Source organism: Drosophila gunungcola (assembly GCF_025200985.1).
Source record: "Drosophila gunungcola strain Sukarami chromosome 3L unlocalized genomic scaffold, Dgunungcola_SK_2 000005F, whole genome shotgun sequence".
Lineage (NCBI taxonomy): Eukaryota > Metazoa > Arthropoda > Insecta > Diptera > Drosophilidae > Drosophila > Drosophila gunungcola.
Window position 1 is genome coordinate 4,295,366 of NW_026453180.1, and position 21,904 is coordinate 4,317,269.

Sequence of the window (21,904 nt, forward strand, 5' to 3'; positions counted from 1 at the left end):
TTGCAATTGGTTTTTTGTATTAGTATACTTTGAGCTAAGTTTACTTTTACGTATGTCTTAATTTTTATCAGTTGCAACGTTTGCCAATGCCAAACGATCTCTTTGGGCATCTCTCGAAATCGATTTCCGGTGCAGCCCGATGCTCGATCATCAACCTGTGGCCAACCTGAGCGATCATTTAAAGCATCTGCCGCAGACAGTGTGACGACGACTTTTCGAGCTCGATCATTGATGTTGAGATTCCCATTCCATTCCCAGCCAAAGTCATATCCACATGGTATGGGGTATTCGGTATGGTGTATGGGGTTTATGGCCACTCGAGCTGGCAGTCATGTGGCTGGATTCTAGTGTTGCACTTCAGGTTCTTCGAGCTAAGTGCATCGAAAAAGAAGCGAAGGCATTAATTGAATTATAAGCCTAGATTATGCAGAGGTTTCCTGCCAGCCAGCTGTTCGGATGAAGCAATTTGTGTGGAAGATCATCACCGCGATGATCATGCTTATTGCGACCGAAAGTGGGTACATGTAGAGGTAAAGTTAAAGGTAGAGGGATTCGGGATTCGGGATTTCGAATGGGCATGACTTGGCAGGCTCTGCAGCCCTGCACTTGTTTGTAATTCCTGTTGTTGGTTTATAATTGTGCGATCGCATTGCAGACGAAAAGGGCTTTCCATAGCACGTTACAAAAATATCAACAAATCGTCATCATTAATAATGATCACTTCGGGCCATGGTTGCTATTACACCGGAAATAAATATTTCCCTATGAGCCGAGACACACTTCCCTTGTCCTCGAAAGTAGGGAGTTAAATAATAATAATTAAACAAATTTAGTCGGATATTTTTTATAGTAAATTGTAAAGAAAATATTTTTTAAAAACTTATAAAATATAAAAAAAAATCTACAGAAAAACATAAAATAATTTCTTTTGGTTTTAGGTCATTCAGGTTTATTACAAATTTATTTAAGAAGGAAATATTTTGTTTTTAATATATTTTAAATGTTATAAAAAGTATTATAGAAACTATATATCATTGACAGATTAACAGATTATATACAGCATATATATAGGCAAGTTTTAATTAGTTCAAATCTTTTTTAAAGAAAATTCTGCTCACTCTTAGAGCCAATTAAATCTAAAATGAATTAGCATACTTTTTTCCGAGTGCATATATTTTATGTGTGTATTCTTATTGTGTTTGTGTGTGTTTATTTTTCGGACTGCCCGGTTCATTTGTCAAATTTCACCGCGCCCCCAAGAGATCCCCGGGAGATATATATCTCGAGATCTGTTGGTCGGATTGGATGGGATCGGATCGGATCTCGTGTTGTTGCCGTTGTTATTTGAGCAAACATTCAACACTTGAGCCGAGAGATTTTCGTGGCCAGGTCCAACAACTCAATTCCCAGAGGCCCCTTTGCCCCTTCTGCCCCTTTTACCCTCCACCACGGCAATGAAATTATGAATGATGTGATACTTTTGCCATTGAGATGTTTTCACAGTCGCGCGGCTCATGACATGCCCCGGCCATATCTTATTTGCTATATCTACATCGCCTGCGAGATTGGAAACTGGCAACTCGAGTTGCTGCACAGACAGAAAAGTGGATCAGTCAAAGTAAACATCTTGCTACTGAATTTAACATTTTTTAATACATTTTACAATTAAAAATAAAATCATAATATTAAGTACAATGCGTTTAATTTAAACTAATTTAATATAATATAATTTGAAACCAAATATATCCATTAATAATAAAATGTATTAATTAAAAAATTTGGTAATTTGTTTTTAAACGCATTATGTTTAAGTTTAAAGTGGTTTAAACTTCAATTATGTGTTTAAATATTTAAATTAATTCTGAAAATAATCAAATGGAAATATAAATAAAATTCTTCATTTCCTATTTATTTTTTATAACATTAAATACAATGCACATTAAATGCATAATGTAATATTAAAATATTTGAATTAATTTGGAATTAATTTAAATTTAACATGGGTTTTAAATGCATTGTGCTTAAGTTCAATGATATTTAAATTTAAATTAAATTTTCATATATGAAAATCATTTCCGAAAATAAAACAATGGACAATTTAAAACAAATTAAACATTCCATATAACTAAATAACTAAAATTCACATTGGATGAAAATAAAAACATCAAAACATCTAAATATCTAAATTGAGTATGAAATATTTTGATTGACTACAATTTTTTTAACTGTGCAGTTGTTGCTGCTTGTTTCTTGTTGGTGGTTGTTGGCTGGTTTCTGGTTGCCAGTTAAGAGTGTTACCCCTTTTCCTTTTCCCCAACCAACAGTTGCTGCCGTGTTTGTGTTATTTCTGCTGGAAATGAGCGATCGCGTGCAATAATTTGTAGACGACTTTGCCGGCAAGGAGAAGGCTTTTTAGCCACACAATCCACTAACCAGTACCCAGTACCCAGTATCCAGAATCCGTATTCAGAATCGTTCCTGTTGCTGCACATGCTGCACATCATTTTTCAAAATCATTCAAACACTTGTTAAATATTTTCTTAACCGATTGATGATGATTGTGACTCGCCGAGGTAGAATCATCATCATTCTGCTACAAAATTATTTGTGTTTATCAATAGAGTTGCGCTGAAAAAAGGTCCGAAGTCTCGCAACTTCGATCTTTGTTTCGGTGTCGGTGCAGAGAAAACAATATTTGTATAGAAATTATTTAAAGATTTTTTACAAATTTTTAGCTATGTTTATTTTTGGGCGAACCACATACTTATTTATATGTCTTAAGAAGGTAATTATGTATTTTCCTGGATCTACATTATAATTTAGCTTTTTCTGTGAGGACTTTGGACAATGATTTGCAATCAAAAAATATAACTTTCCTAGAGCAATTTTAAACTGCGATTATCACAACCATTTTTCTTCCTAATTTTTTTTCTGTGTAACCATCAAAGGCATTGACTTATTACGATTTTGTTGGCCTTTTCACATTCACGCTGGCCCGCTGAAATTAATTGATATCTGTGGTATGCGCTTTGTTGGACTTTGATGAGCGGCGGCCCTCCGTCTTCGAATTTCCAGTCTTCGTTCTCCAGTCTTCAGTCTTCGGAACTCCGTTTCCAGGCTTTTGGCCACTTTATACCCTGATGATCGATTACAGAACGTGCCGGAGTCGTGTCGAGTGGCTATTGAAAACGGGGTCAAGAGTTGTGTGGCTGTGCCATTCGGTGATTGGGTATGCAAATTTCCAGCAGATGCAATAAGCATTGTAATTCCTGGCCATTGGCCCATCATCGCATCTCAACCTCTCCAACTGCAGCTCCATCATTCGTGCGGATCATCATCAATCCGTCGAGGCGGTCCCAACAAAGTCCCGGTAAAGTCCGACAAAGGGAGTCCGCTCCTTTCAACACTCTCTTCAACACTTTTGAGCACTTTTGACACCCAGGACCAACCTCATCGAATCTGAATCTGAATCCGACTCCAAGTCCATGTGCGTGTGACTCATGCCGCTTGGCATTTTAATTGATTTTGGGGGGCGCAAAAATCTTGTGCCAAAATCCACACGACTCGCTGGCACACGTTCTATTCACTTTGGAGCTTCAGTGGCGTACAATTCCCAAATTAACAGGGGATTAATTCCAGTTATAGGCTTAGAAAAGAAGGTTTTATTGCAGAGCAAATGCAGAAAAATTGTTTATCTTAGAACAAAAATGTGTATTTATTTTTTTATTATCCTAGCGTGACAAGTTCGCACTTATAATTATAACGCAAGTTGCTGTACCGAAAAATATCATGTTCTCCCCAAAATAAAAAATCTTTTATTGTAGATTTCAATTTTATTTAAAAGGCCAAATGCCCTTCTTATGAAAACAAGGTTAGTCATTATAACGTTGAAATGAATTCCATATTTATAGTTAACATTTTTTTTTGTGGGCAAAATTTATAGCCCCCTTTTTTCAAGCCCCTGCACTACGAGTCAGGCACGTACAAAAAACGCTGCTCGGCTAGGACCTGGAATGGGACATTCATCATGCTGCATTGCCCGCCAACTCCCTGACTCTTTGAATCCGCATCTGGATTCGCATCTGAATCTGACTGCCTGCGTAGGCGTTACTGGTGGTCAACATCTCCTCCTCCTGCTCCTGCTACTCAGTTTCCCTCCGCCGTGTTTACCTTCATTGGGCGTTGGAGCACGTAAAAATGTAACACCAACTGTCTCTGGATAAGGGGAATCTGGAATCGACAACTTACGCACAACTGAGCTGACTGGTTGGTTAATTATTAGCTGAAAAAAGAGGATTTTTTTGGGGGAATATTAATTTTGTATATACAATTTAATATTAAATACTTTATAAATTCGGACTATAATTTCAATAATTCCCAAATGACTTGCAGAAGTTTTCTTACTTTATTATTTAATTTTAATAAATAAAATATGTATGTAAAACTTTAAATATAAAACCCTTGTTAATACAATATAACCTGGTATTTATTTAGTTTTTGATTTAGTTTTCATTTTAAATCCCAGCTTTATTCTTAAGAAACTGTTTTTCATTGTGTTTGAAAAGCAATTATTTTTATCAAAGTTTTTCTTTTAATTAAAATATTGCTGCCTTAATTTAATATATAAGACCAAAACCTAGGAACCTGATATTTATAAAAGATTTCAATTTCATTTGAAAGGTTCTTAAAGAGAGCAGTGCTCTTTGAATTAAAATATTAATAATAATGTATTAAAATCTTTATATATTTTATGGGTACACTGTTTTTTCTAGTATTTTATATAATTAATGTCTTCTAAAAAAACCTGATGTTGATTTAAGATTTACATTTTTTTTGAAATGCCATTTTTTTTCTTAAAACGCAGCACTGTTTTTCGTGTTGCTCCTGTTCAATCGACTGGGCCATTCGGAGGCCAAGTGCAATTTCCATTTCCATTGGCTTTGGCGAGTGGCTGCGAATCTGGATCCGAGTCCGAATGCGAATGCGAATCCGAATCCCTTGCCCTTTGCCTCTGCCTTTGCCTTTGCCTTTCAGTTTGGCCACCGAGTTTGCTTAACTTTGCTTAACTGTGCGCGCACAGGACACCCAGCTGTGGTCGCCGGGCCAACAAGCCGCTGATGTTGCTGTTGCTGCTGCTGCTGTGGCTGTTGCTCCTGTAGCTGCAACACAAACAGCAACGGCAGCAACGGCAGCAACACCAACGACAAGCAGCAACATGGGCGACTGCGACTCCTTGCCTCCGTCGACAACTTTGGCAGTACACCTCAATGTTTGTGCAAGCAACATTCGCATGCAAGTCAGCAAAGTTTGCATTGACACGCAGCAGCAGTAGAAGCAGCAGCAGCAGCAGCAGCAGCAGCACTGAATTTGCATAAAGGTGAGGGACGAGGGATGAGGGATGGTCAGGTGAAAAGGGGTGGTCAGCTGGCTGCTGCTCTCCTGGTGTCATGGTGCCGAAAAAAAAAAAGAAAACCAGACAAACGCCAAGTGCACAGCAGGGAAAACGAGGAAGGAGTCCGCTGGAGTAGCTGCCCATGATGAAGATGGACGTGTTGCTGGTGGCTTCCCATCAGCAGCAGCAACTGCAGCAACAGCAGCAACAACCAGCAACAACAGCAGCAACAACAGCAACAACAAGAGGAGACCCATTAGGCCGCACATAAACTGCATGCAATGAAATTCACTCCTGCGGCGTGGCCATGTTGCTACTGCACTGAAGTTGCTGCTGCTGCTGTGTCTGACTTATGGCAATTGCCAATGCAACATTTGTTGCTGCTGGGATACGGCTGCCGCAAAAGATGGGGGCGTGACCCGGCCACTAAGAACTCTCTCTTTGCCTAAACAAAAGGCAAATATTTAAAAGCCAATTACTACGCCCGCTAGACAAAGTCCGTTAAATAAATAACATGATACTTAAACGTTTGTAAACAAACAAAAAATCATAAGTTATTTTGGCAAAGATTGCTGTCAGCAAATTTACAATCTTTTTTTTCAAGTGAAATGTTAATTATTAAATGTTAATATCTAATAGTCGTAAACTTAAATACGAAATAACAATACCAAAAAGCCAATTAAAGCAAAACATTAATAAAATATAATATAAAACCAAATTCTTCTAAATCTTTTTAACACTATACACTTTTAAAAAATATTGAAGACTTGTTCCATTTGGCATATATTGCTGATTGATTGTTAATATTTAAAAGTAGAATAACAGAACTTAAAACGGGTAATGAATTCTATAGCTGGTATTTTAAATTTTTGTTTTGATTGACTGCCGTACCAATTGCTCGTCGTGATTGCTCACGCCTCAATCTCAATCTGAAACTCAATCACGCGACAATCTCGAATTGGTGGTGCAGTTCCTGTTGTTTTTGCTCGCAGGACGGCAATTTTTTTATTTCATTTACCCCCCGCAAACATTTGTTTCAACACGTACGCGCAAATGAGTTTACAAGGTGCGATATTCATGTTGCTGCTGCGTCTTTGGGCCGCGTTGTTGCTGCTGCTGCTTCTTGTCAATATTTGCGGAGCAACATGTTGCCGCCAAATACAGAACTTGGCTAATCGTATTTTAGCCATTTTAAGTATATTAATAGCTGAGCGACAGTAAAAACTTATTGCTGTGCCGCTGCCTCATTTCCCATTTCTCATTCTTTTATTTTGTTTGCTGGGCGCTGCTGGCTTTTTGTTTTTGTTGCCTTTTAGTATAATTTTAATTAACGCATTCGATGATGTTGCTGTTGTTGTCGCCTCCTGCTGTTGCTGTTGCTGTCGTTGTCTTTTTGGCCAACATGCTAAAAGGTGTTAATTGGCGAAATTTCCATGTAGAGCTTAACCAAAAACAGAACACGGGGGAGCCAAAGGAAAGAGACTGCAAGCTGTCCAGCCAACAAGATTTGCTTTATTAGCCACTTTCGGGTGGTTTCCACATTTCCAGCTTTTGTTTTGGTCTCGCTCTTGGCCACACTTGCAATTTTAATGAGCCGACTGCGACTCGTGCTAAAGTTAGTTAAACATTTTCATATTAAAATGGGTGGAATGATATTTTTCACTAAATCTCTTTAGATATTTACTTAAATCTCTTTATATTTTTAAGCATATTTTTATATAATATAATTTATTCAAAGCCGAATAAATTAAACATTTTCTAAAATAAAATTAATATGTTCCAGCATTTACTTATCATGTTATTTATTCACTGAACTCGAAAGCTCGTGCTGCATGTAAGAGTAAATATTTTCATGGTTTAATTTCATAAATTATGCCTTCGTCTGTATTGAAATTCCCAAGTTATGGACACTCCCATACGCCATACTCCATACTCCAGACCAGGTGAATTATGCTCGCCACAGCAAATCAAGTTAAAGTGCGGCGACTGGACACCGAAAAGCTCCTAAATTTTACTTAAGAACATCAATGGGCAGCTGACATCCCATCCAGTCCAGTCCACAGTCCAGAGATACTCGTTCTTTTTCTGAATACCCATGCCCCCACCACTATGACCACTATGATGATGATGATCATCATCATCATTAACACCTTTCTGCCCGCGATCTCACTCTCATTCTGACCAACACAATACGTCTCAAAAACAAGCTTGCAAAACGACAAAACCAAAAAAAAAAGAAATAAAAAAAAAAAGAAAAGAGAATCCCTGCTATAAGTGAGTAACGAAAATATAAGAAAATAATTCAAAATGAAATTTGCTTTATGATGCGCAACCGCTCGACGTTCCTACGCACATTGGTTTTGGTTATTGTGAATAAAGATTGAATATCAAATAAAAGTACATTTTTATTTATTAAAAATGGACATTTCTATCCGACTTTATTCCAAGTCAAAATAAGATAATTATAAAATTTACAAATCTAAAAACACGGCTTGGGTTACTGCAGAGGATCTTTGAAGTAGGAAAAAACGAAAGTGACTAGTACCTTAAACATTTAATTTAAAGTTGCTTACTTCCAAACTCTAAGCCAAAGAATTTAATGGTACATTCATTTTTAAATATATTTCGACCGAAGTACAGAAAATTATACAAAATTATTTTAAAATTCGTTGACTTGACTTTATGCTTTATGGAATTATGAAATTTTATCTCCCCAAAATCAATCTGGAATTTGAAGAATCTGAAACCAAAGATTTCGATCCACTGTTTATGAAACTATCTGCGTTGATATGAAATATGTGTCGGGGCGGCAGGCAGCGGAGATTTATCGAGCGCGAAATGTAATACGCGGCCAATGTCCACCGCTGGAGATTCCTCTTGGAGGATCTGGATCTGGATCTGGTCGCCGGGGTACTGGAACTGGGCACTGGATCTGCGAGCAGCCAACTGGGAGCTGGAGTCGGGAATCGAGAATCGGAGCTGGAAGAAAGCCGGGGGATCGGATCAGCGGCCACCGTTTTGAATTGGCTTAAGCGACGCCGCCGCCTTCGACGACAACAACAACAGCGGTAGCAGCAACACCATCGTACACTAAAACAAATGAATAGAATATAAAAAAACTAATATGAAAAACGTTACAAAACAATTTTTATTTAATTTTGAACTTACAATTACCTTGAATACTTGAAAATAAATAAATCTTTTATTGGAAATCGGTTACTGAAAAATGTTATACAAAAAATGATAAATTTTCTAATGTGCCTACTTTTTACTTTAAAACACAACTGGATCTTAAATGGGTAATCCTTTTTTTATACAAAAATCTATCTGTACAATGTTGTTAATAAGAAACTTTATTAAAAGATTAATTTGGTTAAAATTTCTGTAGGATTGTCATTTCTGTAATGTTGCCATCCGTAAAAGTTCTGTTCTCGGAAAAGACAACAATTTCTTGGGGGATATTTTATGAATACTCCTGGTTATCTTTTCTCCCAGTGCAGACATCAAGTGGGGCGATGGCCGGGGCAACTGGATGCTCGATTCGGTCCGCTTATAAACTGCATCCTGCTGCGGTCCGCTGCCCCCGTGTGTGAGGGTTTTGTGAGGGTTTCGTGAGGGAGAAGGGACGGGAGCAACGACAAGGACTGGACATTAACTAATGCATGCATTTATTTTTGTTATTTGCTGGGGCGATTCAAACGCAGGAACGGAGGACGGATCCCCCGATCCCTCCTTCCTTATAGCTTATAAAGTGAGCGGGCGAGTTATGGAGGATCTGCCCCAATAACTCATGGTGACACTATTAAAGCGACGATTTGTAGCCGAGCATAAAATAAATGCGGATTAGACTTTATAAAGGACAAAATGCTCGTGTTTGCAATTTATGGGATAAAGGGCGTGGTTGCAGGAGTAAGAAAAAATATTAATATTAGGCTGAATTTAAATGATTTTAATATAAATAATTTTGAATAAAAAATAGGAAAATGTTTTGTACAATATTACTTATATTTTTATTTTGGTTTTTTGGTCTACTTTTTGTCAAGATACCACTAGAAAAATGTCCTTTTTGTGTGAGTTTCCGCAATATTAATAGAAGAACATACCCTCTTATGGCTTTTTTTCAAGTTTTGTTGCGAAGTTTTCGTGGCACTTGTGAAATTTCGCGCGTTCTGCGCGTTCAAACATTGGGAACTGCGTAAAGGATGCCCTTCTTTTCTGAACTCAGACAATATTTTAGGATTTTGCCAGCTGTCCTCCAGCTTGGTCCCGCATTCCCCTCGCCATCCCCAATTTTCTTGGGCTGTTTTCGTTACAATTTCTGGCTTAGATGCGGGTACTGCTGCTGAATTTCATCTTTGAATTGTTTTTTTGCGCCAAAAACTTTTGTTTACTTGGCAAATATAGCAGAGAAGCTTTGCTTTTGCCACCCACTGTAGTGTACAAATGGCTGGTGGCACAAAGTTTTATCGTGACTGCCAAAATCTAAGCGACTGTTTAGTTGCCAGCCCCCCGAATTTCAGTTTGTGTAAAGTTTTTGTTGCACCGAAAGTTTTTGTTATGCCTTCGCCTCGCTGTCATCGTCGTCGTTGTTAAATTTTCTTGTTGTTTCTACAGTCTTTTCCCATTTTTTCACAGTTGAATTCACCGAAATTTGTCACGTTTGTTATTTTTGCAAGACGAGAGAGTTTCGGTTGTATTTACCCAACTGATTTTGATAACATTCGTGTAACATGGCCAGCATTTCACAGGGAATTTAGCTGGCTTAGAAAAACAGTACTTAAAGTTTTTTTTTTTTAATTCTGTGGTAAAGCCACAAAAAGTCTTAAAAACTTAAGAAAACTTTTTTTTTTTACATATTTCAATAAAATGTGTACAAAATTGTAACCCATTTCAATTGGGTAACATTTAAAAGATTTTAGAGCGGTCATATTAATTATTTAATTGCTTTACTGGTTTTATAGGTTAAAAACTTTTTTTTGAAAATGTAGAAATACAGTTTTAAGAATATAAAATAGTACCTTGTTCTAAAAGTAATGTAACATATATTATTACCATAATTTTTTGAGGTTTACTCTTTTTTAATGACTGTTCTTAATCACCCATCTTTACCATAACTTCTGATTTGACCTATCTCCCAATGAAAATCTTCGAAATTTGTTAAACAATATCGTAAATAATAAAGTTATGCCAGAACTGCCACACGCCACCCACACCTGAGCCCAAGGATACCCCTTGAAAAAAGCAATTGCCCCTGGGGCTATTAGGCTGCGTATTAATGAGGGTCAAAGTGCGCGTAAATGTAATGCAAATGTATGTTAAAGTGATTAGCAGCCTTCAAAGGACGGCGTTAAATCTGAGGGATCCAAATACACCAGAGGCTTAATTTACGTCACCACCCCCCGCACACAAAATGCCCAAGGACGAGCACCCAACCCACCCACTTACCACCCACTGGCAGAAAATATTCCCCGGCAATAAAAACAGTAACAGTAACAAATAAAAAATATAAAAGAGGAAATCATCGCGGCAACTATTGCTGTTTTTGTTTCTGGTGATGATGAACTTCCCATTTTGACACTTCATTGAAGTTGACAGATGTGGGTTGTCCTCAGTTCTCCGTTCTGAGTTCTCAGTTCTCAGTTCTCAGTTCTCAGTTCCCAATTCTCAACTCTCAGTTCTCTGACAGCTAGAGAATTCGCACCCTCACCAAATAAAACACATTTTTCGGAGGCGGCAGGGGCACGTGTGCCAAAAGGCATTGTGTATTTGCGCCAGGATAAAAATTGTTCGAAGGAAACATTTACAAATGAAGTTGTAATCGGAAGTTGTTCGTTTGCCCACACCACACCACACCACACCCCCTCCTCCTCCGCCCCTTTGTACATATAAATTGGGCGACAATTGTACAAATTGTCAAGGCGGAAACGCTGGCAGGGATAAAATAGTTCGAGCTCGAATTCCATTCCACTGGATGTCCACTGTGCGGGCCGAAATCCGAAATCCCAAATCCAGAGGAGAGACAGGGGTGTTCGGGTGTCCGGGTCAGAGGATTAGGCTGCCAAAAGGGGTGTCCTTGCCACCGTCTAATACATATGTTCACTTTGTGTTCGCGCCTTGATCCTTTTTGCTACCCAGCACAGGGCTAAGGGTATGTTGCGTTTTTATACAGGTATGCAATAAATAAGAAATCAAATTCTGTGACTAAAGCCTTGCTATACACAATTTTTAGAATTTTGTGTAACTAAACGTATGATTAGGAATACAATTTTTGATAAATTAAAATGAAATAATTGAATTATTTTTTATAATTATTTTTTTATAGTACCCTACTATATATATGCCTACCTAAAATACAGAACTACAAATACGCTAGGCTAAAAACTAATTAAATAATATAATAATAACAAATAGAGTAATAATAATATATTAATTACATTATTCTACTTTAACCTTATATAAATTTAAGAAACAAATTTACTATAAAATAATATGTTTTTCTTTGTATCAAAGACTTTTAACAATTTTCTAACTTACTAACTTAGTTTTAATAACTAAACAACATTAAAATGAAAAAAAAAACCTTTTTGATGGCAGTACAAGCATGGGTGTTATAAATTAATAGGTAATCCTAGGTCCATCCTTTCAAATGCCGGCCCCCTGTCGTATTTTTTGGTTTTGTTGTGGTGCCCACAAATATTTGTTTTTAATAGTCCCTGGATTGCAATGTTTGAAATGCAAATAGGATTTCCGTTTTTCCCCCTTTTTCTCGTTTTTCTGTGTCTGTGTTGGCCAATTCCATTTGACAGTTGAATTGTTTTGATCCCGAGCATTTAGAGAAATAATAACACTTGTTTTTCAACGGCTGCTGTTTGCGCCCGAGATTAGTCAGTTAGTTGCCCAATTTGACACATGTTGAGATTGGAATTGAGTCGAACAGGGACTTAATATAGTTGCTTGGCAAGTGGACAAAAACCCAGCATCCAGAATCCAGAGTCCCAGGCCCCCATTTCTTATCTCCTCGAATTGATCGTTTTGAAAACGCTCAAAATGTGATGTGGTGGCATTTTCAACTTGTCTGCGTCTCAATATTTTTACTTTCTTTATGATCGCGTCGCCAGGCCGAAGAACTGGTTCACCGGGGGACCCGACTTTATGGTGCCTCACCTCGATCGCCGCGTGTAATCGTGTCGTGTCCATTTCGATTATCACCAAAGTGAGTAATTTAATACCAATTTGGCGGTTCATGCGGCATAGACTTGAGAGAAATATGCTCGCCCCTAAATGTCAAATGTGAGCACCAGATGGGAATCGAAATGGAAATGGTATCTGCGATTGGGAGCTGGCTGCCGCTGGGTTTTCGGATCTGGAATCTGGGATCTGGGATACACTTTAGAAGCCATCATCTTGTAAGGCGGAAAAATCTTATCGGACTCGCGCCTATTTAGCTGGAATTTTGAAGGGATTGAGACGGAGGAAAGGTAAACTGGAGATTAAACACTGAGCTAGTGCCTGTTGGCCGAATGACAATTTACAAGAGGAGCCCGCCAGATAAGACATTGGAAATCTTGACCACGCTGTCACAGGGCTTAGGTCTTAATTCCCCCATCCAAAGATCACTTGGCTTTCATTGAGTGTTCATAAGTGGATCACAATTCGACATGGGTACTGGAAAAATTAATGAAAAATAAGAGAACAAAGTAATAAGGCCTTCAGCTTGACTTAATTTCATAATTTAATACATAAGTATTCATTTCAATGTTAAATTATATTATTTATATTTTGGAAGGGGTAATTTTTTTGTCTTTGACAGTACTAATTACTCAGCTAAAAAAACGAAATTAAACACCCCAAAGTGCAACTAAGAATTTTAAAAAAATACTTCCCCTTAATAAGACATATTAATTTCCAAAGTTCATCTGAGATTTTAAGAGATAAACTAAATACGACACATTAATGTCTGTTTTTGTCTTATCTCAGCCCCTTTTTTAGCACGTTTCGCACAGTTTTTATTCAGATTCGCCGAGAGTTATTTTCAGCGGATGACATAATATCCTAATTAGATCAGTCGGTCATGCTCAGCTGACAATGTACAAGACAAGCTCGATGAGGGTAGACAGTTCTGTTTTTTCTCCGTTCCGATTTGTCGGGGATCCAGCCGTATTATGACATCATTGACATTACATTGGTCAGGCTTTTTGGCTCTATTGCACTTTTAAGAGATCGTTAAATTAAAATAACAAAAACGATGATGCCCCAATGTTGTGAAACAGAGGGGCGGAGGAATAAAGAAGATCCAAATGCATCCATCGCCCCCTTTGGAGATGAACGCACATATTTCCCACGTTTGAGGCGGCGAAAAAAACAAAGCATTTTTATTTTAATTTTAATTTATTCAGAAGAAATCGGGACTGCGGCTATCGAACGGGAGACCCAGAAACCGAAAAAACCGAATAACCTGCCCAGCAGATAACTCTCAGGCCTCGGGTTACATTCTTTTGTTGGGAAATTTATGACTGGACGGCGGAGACGGAGCCACCGGCGGAAAAAAGGGGAAAAAGGAGAAAAGGTGGAGTCGAAAAATGTGGAAACGGTGGAAAATGCCCGTGTGTTTAGCAGCGTTTAATGGCTCATTTCGAATTGATTTCTTTTACCGGCCACACTCGGGAAAAACTATTTTAAAACTTAAAATTATCAATAACAAAATACTATTTTTGAGTTAAAAAAGCTTCTTTTGATCCGAATAAATCAAATAAAAAGATAAATATAAAAAAAGAAAATTGATATTAAAATAAAACACAATACTAAACATATATAAATTATATTGGTCTTTACATATAAACTTTAAATCTGAATCAATAATCTGTTGATCCAAAAATGTAAAGAAATATTATTTCGCTTTAAAAAATTCTTAATACATAAAAAACATTAATGCTTAAAAACTATTTTGATGACCATAGGGAAGGTCAGGGTAAATTGAAAAATTCTTATTCTAAATAATTTGTATCGTTTTTGAAGAGTTATTTTCTTTCGAAAATATTTTCTTTAAATGTTTATTGTTTTATATAAATGCCAAATTAATAAATAATACAATTATTTTTCAGAGTGCAGTAGCTGAGACATATTGAGGTCCCACTGCCGCGAGGGGGAGTTCTTCTTGGATTTTCATTCGGAGCGCCAGGGCGATTTGTGTGCCGACCACTTTTTCGGGGGCTGGCTTTTAGTGGAAAAGCTGTAAAACTTGTTGAAATGCTTGTAAGCATCGTAAAAATGCGCACTGTGAAGAGTCTATTACAATGATGCCATCGTGCTGATAACCCAGACAAGCAACCAAACTACCGAGCCTATTTAATGGCATTGGAAAGGTGCACCCGGCTCCAAGTTTCGAGTTCCAAGTCCGACTTGGAATCCGAATCCAAGTCCGATTTTGAGCCACCTCCTCCTCCTCCTTCCGAAAAATCGGCGGTTCGACTCATCAGCCGTCGAATGATGCGCGCATTTCCGCACTCGACTGGAAAATTGTGTGTCGAGATGGGCCATAAAATTGGCAAATGGCCGAGGCGCCACATTGTTGCCAAACCTGCCATAAATCCGGTGATTGTTAGCCAAAACCAAGAAGTTATGGGGCTTATTAGCCATCCAATTCACTTAGACCGTATGGAAAATGTAAGGAAAACACTAGAAGCTTAAGTGGTACTTCTCTAAACCTTTGATTTGCTTAATTTTTTAAATTAACTCTTCGGCTGGCAAGTATTTTTAATTTTATTTATTTGGGTTAAGGGCAGAAGAACTTGTAATTGGACAATCAAATATAAGTATTCTTTTATACTTTATACCCCTAAACCTTGGCGCCTAAATTAAATAGGATAAAGAATACATATTTATAAAAGCCAAAAAAAAGATGTTAGCATACATTCCTTGCAAAAGAAGCCTTAAAAGGCTTCACACTTAATCAATATACATCAACTCAAAGCTTTTTTATTGAGAGACCCCCTTCAAATTAATCACATTCTCGAACACGGAACGTGCTATACAAAACCTTAAATGGAACCCGCTTGACACTTTGCTTGAGTTTTATGACCCGACTTTGGGACACCAAAAAATTTTTTATTTATGTTATTGGCCGCATAAATAAATCCCAAGCAGATCATAGATCGTGGTTCCGTATATAAAAAAACCAAAAACTATAGTATACCTGCAGCACATTAAAGATCCATCAAATTGGGGGAAGCTCTTATTTTAATGGATCCACAGGCAGCTCAAATATTTAAGTAATGCCCTCAAACTAGATTCGTGTTTATAGAAAATCAATTAAAAAACTATTTCAGCAGACTGGCTAATTAAAAAATGAAATTCCAAAGAATAGAGTCATTTGGTGGTAAATCTCAATCGGACAAATTGTAAGGTTTATTGGTATTAAAGTTTTATCTGTTTTCAAGCATTTTTAACTGTATTTTAAATGGAAAATTCAACGCTATCATACAATTAGAGCAATACGACAAAAGTTCCCAGAAAAATTATTATTTTGCTTTGATTTGTTTCTGCCGGGGTAGGATATTGAATCCTGTAGTCGTAACAATCGCTAGTCCCACGCGAAATGCTAAAAGAATCAAGCAAATGAGCCGAGAGCCCTCGAGCAATAACAATTCCTACCCAACTCAGGACTCTCCTTGTTGACTTTTCATGTCACAGGGATGGACACATAATTGCACAATGATTGAGTCCGAAAATACACAGAAAAAAATGTTTTAAATATAATATCTTAAATAAATCTGAAATAAGTTGTACCAAAAGAAAATTTGAAAAAAATACTTTATTTTTTCCTTTTTTTTTAGTAAGCAATTATATTATATTATAATAATTGGATTCACAAGATATCTATGCTGAACAAGCAAAATTTTTTTTTTTGTTTATTAAATTTTGTGGTTTAAGTATCCTAAGGCTAAAACTTCAATACCTATTCTTTACTGAGATAGTCGCATTACATAACATTACACTTAAAATCATTTATTTTTCGTTGAATCCTCTTTTACAATGTTATTATATTTCAATTAACTTAAAGTTAATAAAACCTTCGAAAGTCAATTAATTTTCCCCAAGTTTTAATTACAGTGTACATACAGATTCGACTTCGTAACTGTGAAACCCCCGGGCGCTTCCCACATTACTGTGTCTTTTGCCATTGTTAACTTGTTAATTTCATTTGATTGATTTTTAATGCAGTCGCCGACGAATTGTCGTCCGAGATAGAGGATATTTATACAACTATAGTTATGATTAAATCAAGTGAGACTCGCACGCGGCTTACTCGAAAATCAAACAAAGGACAGAGCGCCAAGTGCAGCGAGTTCATTGAGTTAAAAGGAAGCTGCAGGCACGTGTCCTTAATCCGGTAATTATAGTACATCCCTCGTCCTTTTCCACCGATTGTGGTTTGAATGCCAAAGATACTAGATACTAGATGCGATCCGAGAGATACATTTGGGTGAGATTCTGTTCTGTTCTTTCCCAGACTGGGGCGTAACAAGTTAATTTATGCCCGATCCCGGGACCCTGATAAATGCCAAACCTACCGATTTCCCTTTTTTGGGGCTCTAAAGTATCGGGTTTCGGTTTTCCGGTTGTCGTGTAACCTGTTGACAAGTTGCCACATTCGAATAGACGGAAAGAAAAAAAGGCAAAGGTTTCCCTATGTTAAATGCTTGTAAATCCGTATCTAGTCGCTACTAAGATGTGGCCACAATAATAGAGTTATCATCGGAGCCCCGGACAAATCGAGCCACAATTTTTGATTAATCACCTCTGTTTGGGCCTGCGCTTTTAATTTTACCCGCCGTTGTCATCCCCCGATATTAATTCACTGTCTCTGCCTTTGCTTTTGCGTTGAAAAATTTGCCTTTGTGTGTTTTATTGCTCGACCAAAACCAAAACCAAATCCAAATCCACCTTAGACCTACGCTCTCGCATCCACACACACACACACGCACACTTTTATTCTATATTAATTCAGTCGATGGCGGCACGGCGCAACAAAGTCAAATCGATTTTTTATGAAAATCTCTCTGTCTCTTATGGGCTTTTAAATGTTTAATCGCTTATGAATTTCGATAACGCAGCGCTACTAAACGATGCTTTTCGTATCTCAAGATGATGATCCACAAAACAATCGGGTATTTATAGAAGCTGTTTCCAAAGAGCCAAAGATTATCTTTGGATTGTGTGCTAAAATTAAATGATGGCTTATTGTGCGAAATTTGCATAGGTCATAGCGCTGAAAATGGGCTTTTAAGTAAATAAATTCTTAATAATTTAACTATAGGTAATAAAACATTTTATTAAATGTATTTACTTAAACGAACATTTAATTAATTTTCTTTGCACAAACATTTCTCATTTTTGTGGAAATGTGTAGTTCTAAACTCTTACCTATTTTAATTTTTTAGAGATATACATCAGTTTAAGTGGAAATGAAATCGTTGGAAAAGGAGAATAAAAAATGGTGCATTTTTGATAGAAGCCTTTTGAGAACTTTAAAAATATAAAAGTTTAGAATATGTTTGGTTTTAGTCCTTAAATATAGGTGATTTTCAACACTTAATGATATTATTTTCTAGTAAAATACGCTCATCTTTGTCATATTTTTTATAATATTTTTTTTCATTTTTAAAGCAATTATTTAACCAAATGTTTTGAGTTGATTTAATTATGCTTAAATAAAAGTTGCAAACAATGTGGGGAATGATATTTTTAAAAAGATTTTTTTTGGGGGGAACAAGTTGCTCAATTGCTAATTGCTAATAATAAAAACGTTTTTTTTTTCAAATGGAGATACAAACTCTACATTTCACCCTGCAACATCAATTAATTCTTGCTAAAGGCAATCATCAACAACTTATTCTCGTCTTTAATTTGCCCCTCTAGAGCACGTTTAAATAGATTAAATGGCTGTCCCTGAATCGAGTTGCTGGTGGCTTCGGATGGTTGCTGTTGGCGATGATGTTGCTGTTGCAGCTGCAATTTGATGTTGCTGTCGTTGACTGTGTGTGTGTGTGTGTAAGTGTTGCCCTTTGTGTTACGCCAAAAATGCGCCACAAAGCCAAACGAGAGCAACATCAAATGTGAAAAGCACAGCAGCAACAGCAACAACAGCAACACATGTGTTGCAAGTGCAACTGCAATATTGCACTTTGCAGCCATTGCACTTTGCATAACGGGGCCTCGAATGTTTGCATGTGTGCGTTGCGGTGTTCGGCCATTTTGTGAATGCATTTATCTCACACACACACACATGTATCTATATCGCTGTATCTGTGTTTGTATATCATTACTTATCAGATACTTATTATGAGCACACGATATCGTATATTTTGGCATGCTCCTCTGTTTCTCGTGTCTTTGTGTGCGTTTGTGTATGTGTGTGAGAGTATGTGTGTTTGGTAAATATGCAAATGAGCCTGTTTGTTGCCACTACTGTTTGCCATTGTTGTTGCTGTTGTTGTTTGCTGACGTTGTCGTGCGTTGATTATTGTTGTTGCTGTTGCTGTCGGTGCTGTCGGTGTTTTTGTAGTTGTTATATTGGACATGGGGATGCCGCCAAACGACAAGCAGCAAACATTTGATTATGATACGAAATCGATATAATTTAAACGATGACCAAAACCCCAAACACCTAAGGGTAAATTAAGTTCAAAAGGACAGGACCTAATGTATAACAGCATTTGAAGATAACTATTAACATATATATTAATTGATACTAGATCAAATATTTCGAAGACAGCGAAACTTTTAAGCCACAATGAAAGAAAAAATAGTAAAAATAAACAACAAAACAACAAAACCAAACTTTATACTGTAAAGAATTTTAAAAAGAAATTATATTTTTCTGTCACTTTGAAAATAAATACATATAATATCAATAAGACATCAAAATTATAGAATGCTTAATTTTAATATACCAAAAAAAGGATTAGTATTTTACTAATATATCATCGCCATCAAATTCAAATTAATATATTTACATCATTGCCTATTTGTACAACAAATGTTTTAAGAAGTAGTTTTAAATAAAATAGGTAAAATCATTAATTTATACTAATTCTAAAATCCTACCTAAGTCTATATAAAACTTAGGTCTATTTTAGTAAATGTTAATGTTAGTAACTCACTGTCTACTTTTATATGTATTAAATTATGTTACTAACAAGTAATATATATTATGAGGTAAGGCCATTAAATAAATTATTTATAAATTAGTTTTGTATGAATACATTTTTGAGCCGGGACACCCTTTCTGGTTTTATGTTTGTTGACTTTGCAACTTTGGCCCCTTTCGAAGTCGAGGGCAAACAGCGGCAATTGGCTTTCATGACAGGTGGCTGCCTCCTTTTTTTCGTTTCTAGAGATATGGCTGTTGCATCTCGGGGGCCATTCATCAAGCATGGGACCTCATAACGCCCCCAAGTTTTTGGGGCGAGGAACCCGAGAACATCGCGTGTCCGAAGCGTCGGCGCTCGTTTTAACGCCTTTTTAAGTTTAGCCGCCGAACAAGTGCAGTTCTCACCAGCGCCAACAACAATTGCAGATACACGAAAACTAATTACAGATTCTAATCGCGTCATACTCTTGTTGTATTTCGTGTGCAGAAGCCATCAATATTGGGGAAAAAGGGGGGGAAATGGGGTCTGAGGCCTGAAAACTTTTGCATGCGGCACCTCAACATAAATTTTTCACCTTTTTCCTGTCGCTGTTTTGTGTACTTTCGACTGTTATTCAGCTTTTGTTATTATTTATTTGTCTTTCTTCTCTTTTGAGGTCTCATATTTTTGCATTTCTAGGTGCTGCCTTTTGTTTTGTTGAGGAGTGCAACGGAAATGGTTGTAGACGCGGAAGTGAATTGTTAGGCGCCTTTACCGCCCCATTGAAGTGCGAATGATAAAGGAGCTTCAGCAAAAATGCCAACGGGAGCTGGTGACATGACAGGCTAAGCCGGCTGAGGGTTAAACTTGTAAAGAAAATTTAAAAAACACCATATAACCACCATATAACTTTATGAATAATTTAATAGTTTCCTTGTAAGATAATAAAAGTTGTCAATAATAAAAACCGAATAAGTATGTTGAAAAATTCTTTACCAACAGCTTTCTCTTTAAATTTTCATTTATTTAAAAGTAACAAACTGGTAACAATATAAATAGAATTAGCTATAAAAAATAAAAATTTAAATTTAATTACTTACCTTTTAAAGTCTATTTCTCCTTCTAATAGTAAAACGAAAATGATTGAAATATTTGCAAAGACAAAACGAACTTACAAATCGAAGTTTATTTGATGCTAAACTGAATTTAATTTATACACTTAGCAAGTTTAGTTTAGTTTTAAAAAAACTTAAAATACTGAACATAATGATTTATTTATGACATTAATTTTAAAAACTAGAGATACATAAAAATTCGCTTATATTTTATTAAGTATTAAACTATAAGTTGTGCTATAAATTCATATTTCTTGTTTCTGTTTTTTTATATTTAATATCAAATATCCCTCTGATAATAATTAATATTAATATCTTCCTTATTGTAAACAACATTTATTATTAATATCTTGAAAAACATATGTAAGGATATTGTGTTTTTAGTTTGCGATTATTAAAATATACGCAATGTCATAAATTCTTACGTCTTTTTTATATTTTGCAATATCAAAAGAGTAAAGTGATAAGTTATTAAGTTATGCCTTTAATATTTATACTCAAGTCCATTACATTTGTAGAACCAGTAAGGGTTTTGCCGGCGCTAGATCTCGCCAACCCGGAAAGTGGAAAACTGCGGTGACGGTAAAAACGCCTCCTGCCAAGGGAATTTCCACGAACTGGACTGGCGGAGCGCCAGGAGCAATGAAAGGACTGCAGGACATAACTCAGAGCTCTGGACTGCAGGACTCTCTTGCCAGCCAACAGCTGTTTTTCGTCGGCAGCAGCTGAAATCGAGAATTAAACAGAAACAGAATCGAAACAGAAACACCCTGTCCCAAAAGTCACCCACCACTCACTCAAAACTGTGCCGAAAACACTCGGACTTTCGGGCAACGCCCCCTTGAGTGGATTTCTCCACTTTGAGTGACTTTCTGCTGAGTGAACTTCAACACTGCGCCGACGCAAACTCAAAAAAAATGTAGAAAAACAAACAAACATGGAAAAAAAAAACAAACTGAAGCGTGTTGAAAATAAAACAAAGGGGGAAACTTTTTCGACGACTCTCGAAACAAAATGGCAACCATGAAAAGCGGAAAATGCTCAGCAATGCGAGATGGAAAACTGAAAACTGTAAAAAGGCAGCGGAGGCGCGGACGTTTGTTTGACTTCTCGCATTTTGGAAAGTTTTTCAAGTGCTCACCACACACACATGCCTCCCACATTTTCCGCTCCCACATTTCCACCCCCATTTTCCGGCTGCCTTGCAAAATATTTATGCAAGTCAAGCGTCGGGCATTTATGAACTGTCAAACATTCTCAACGCA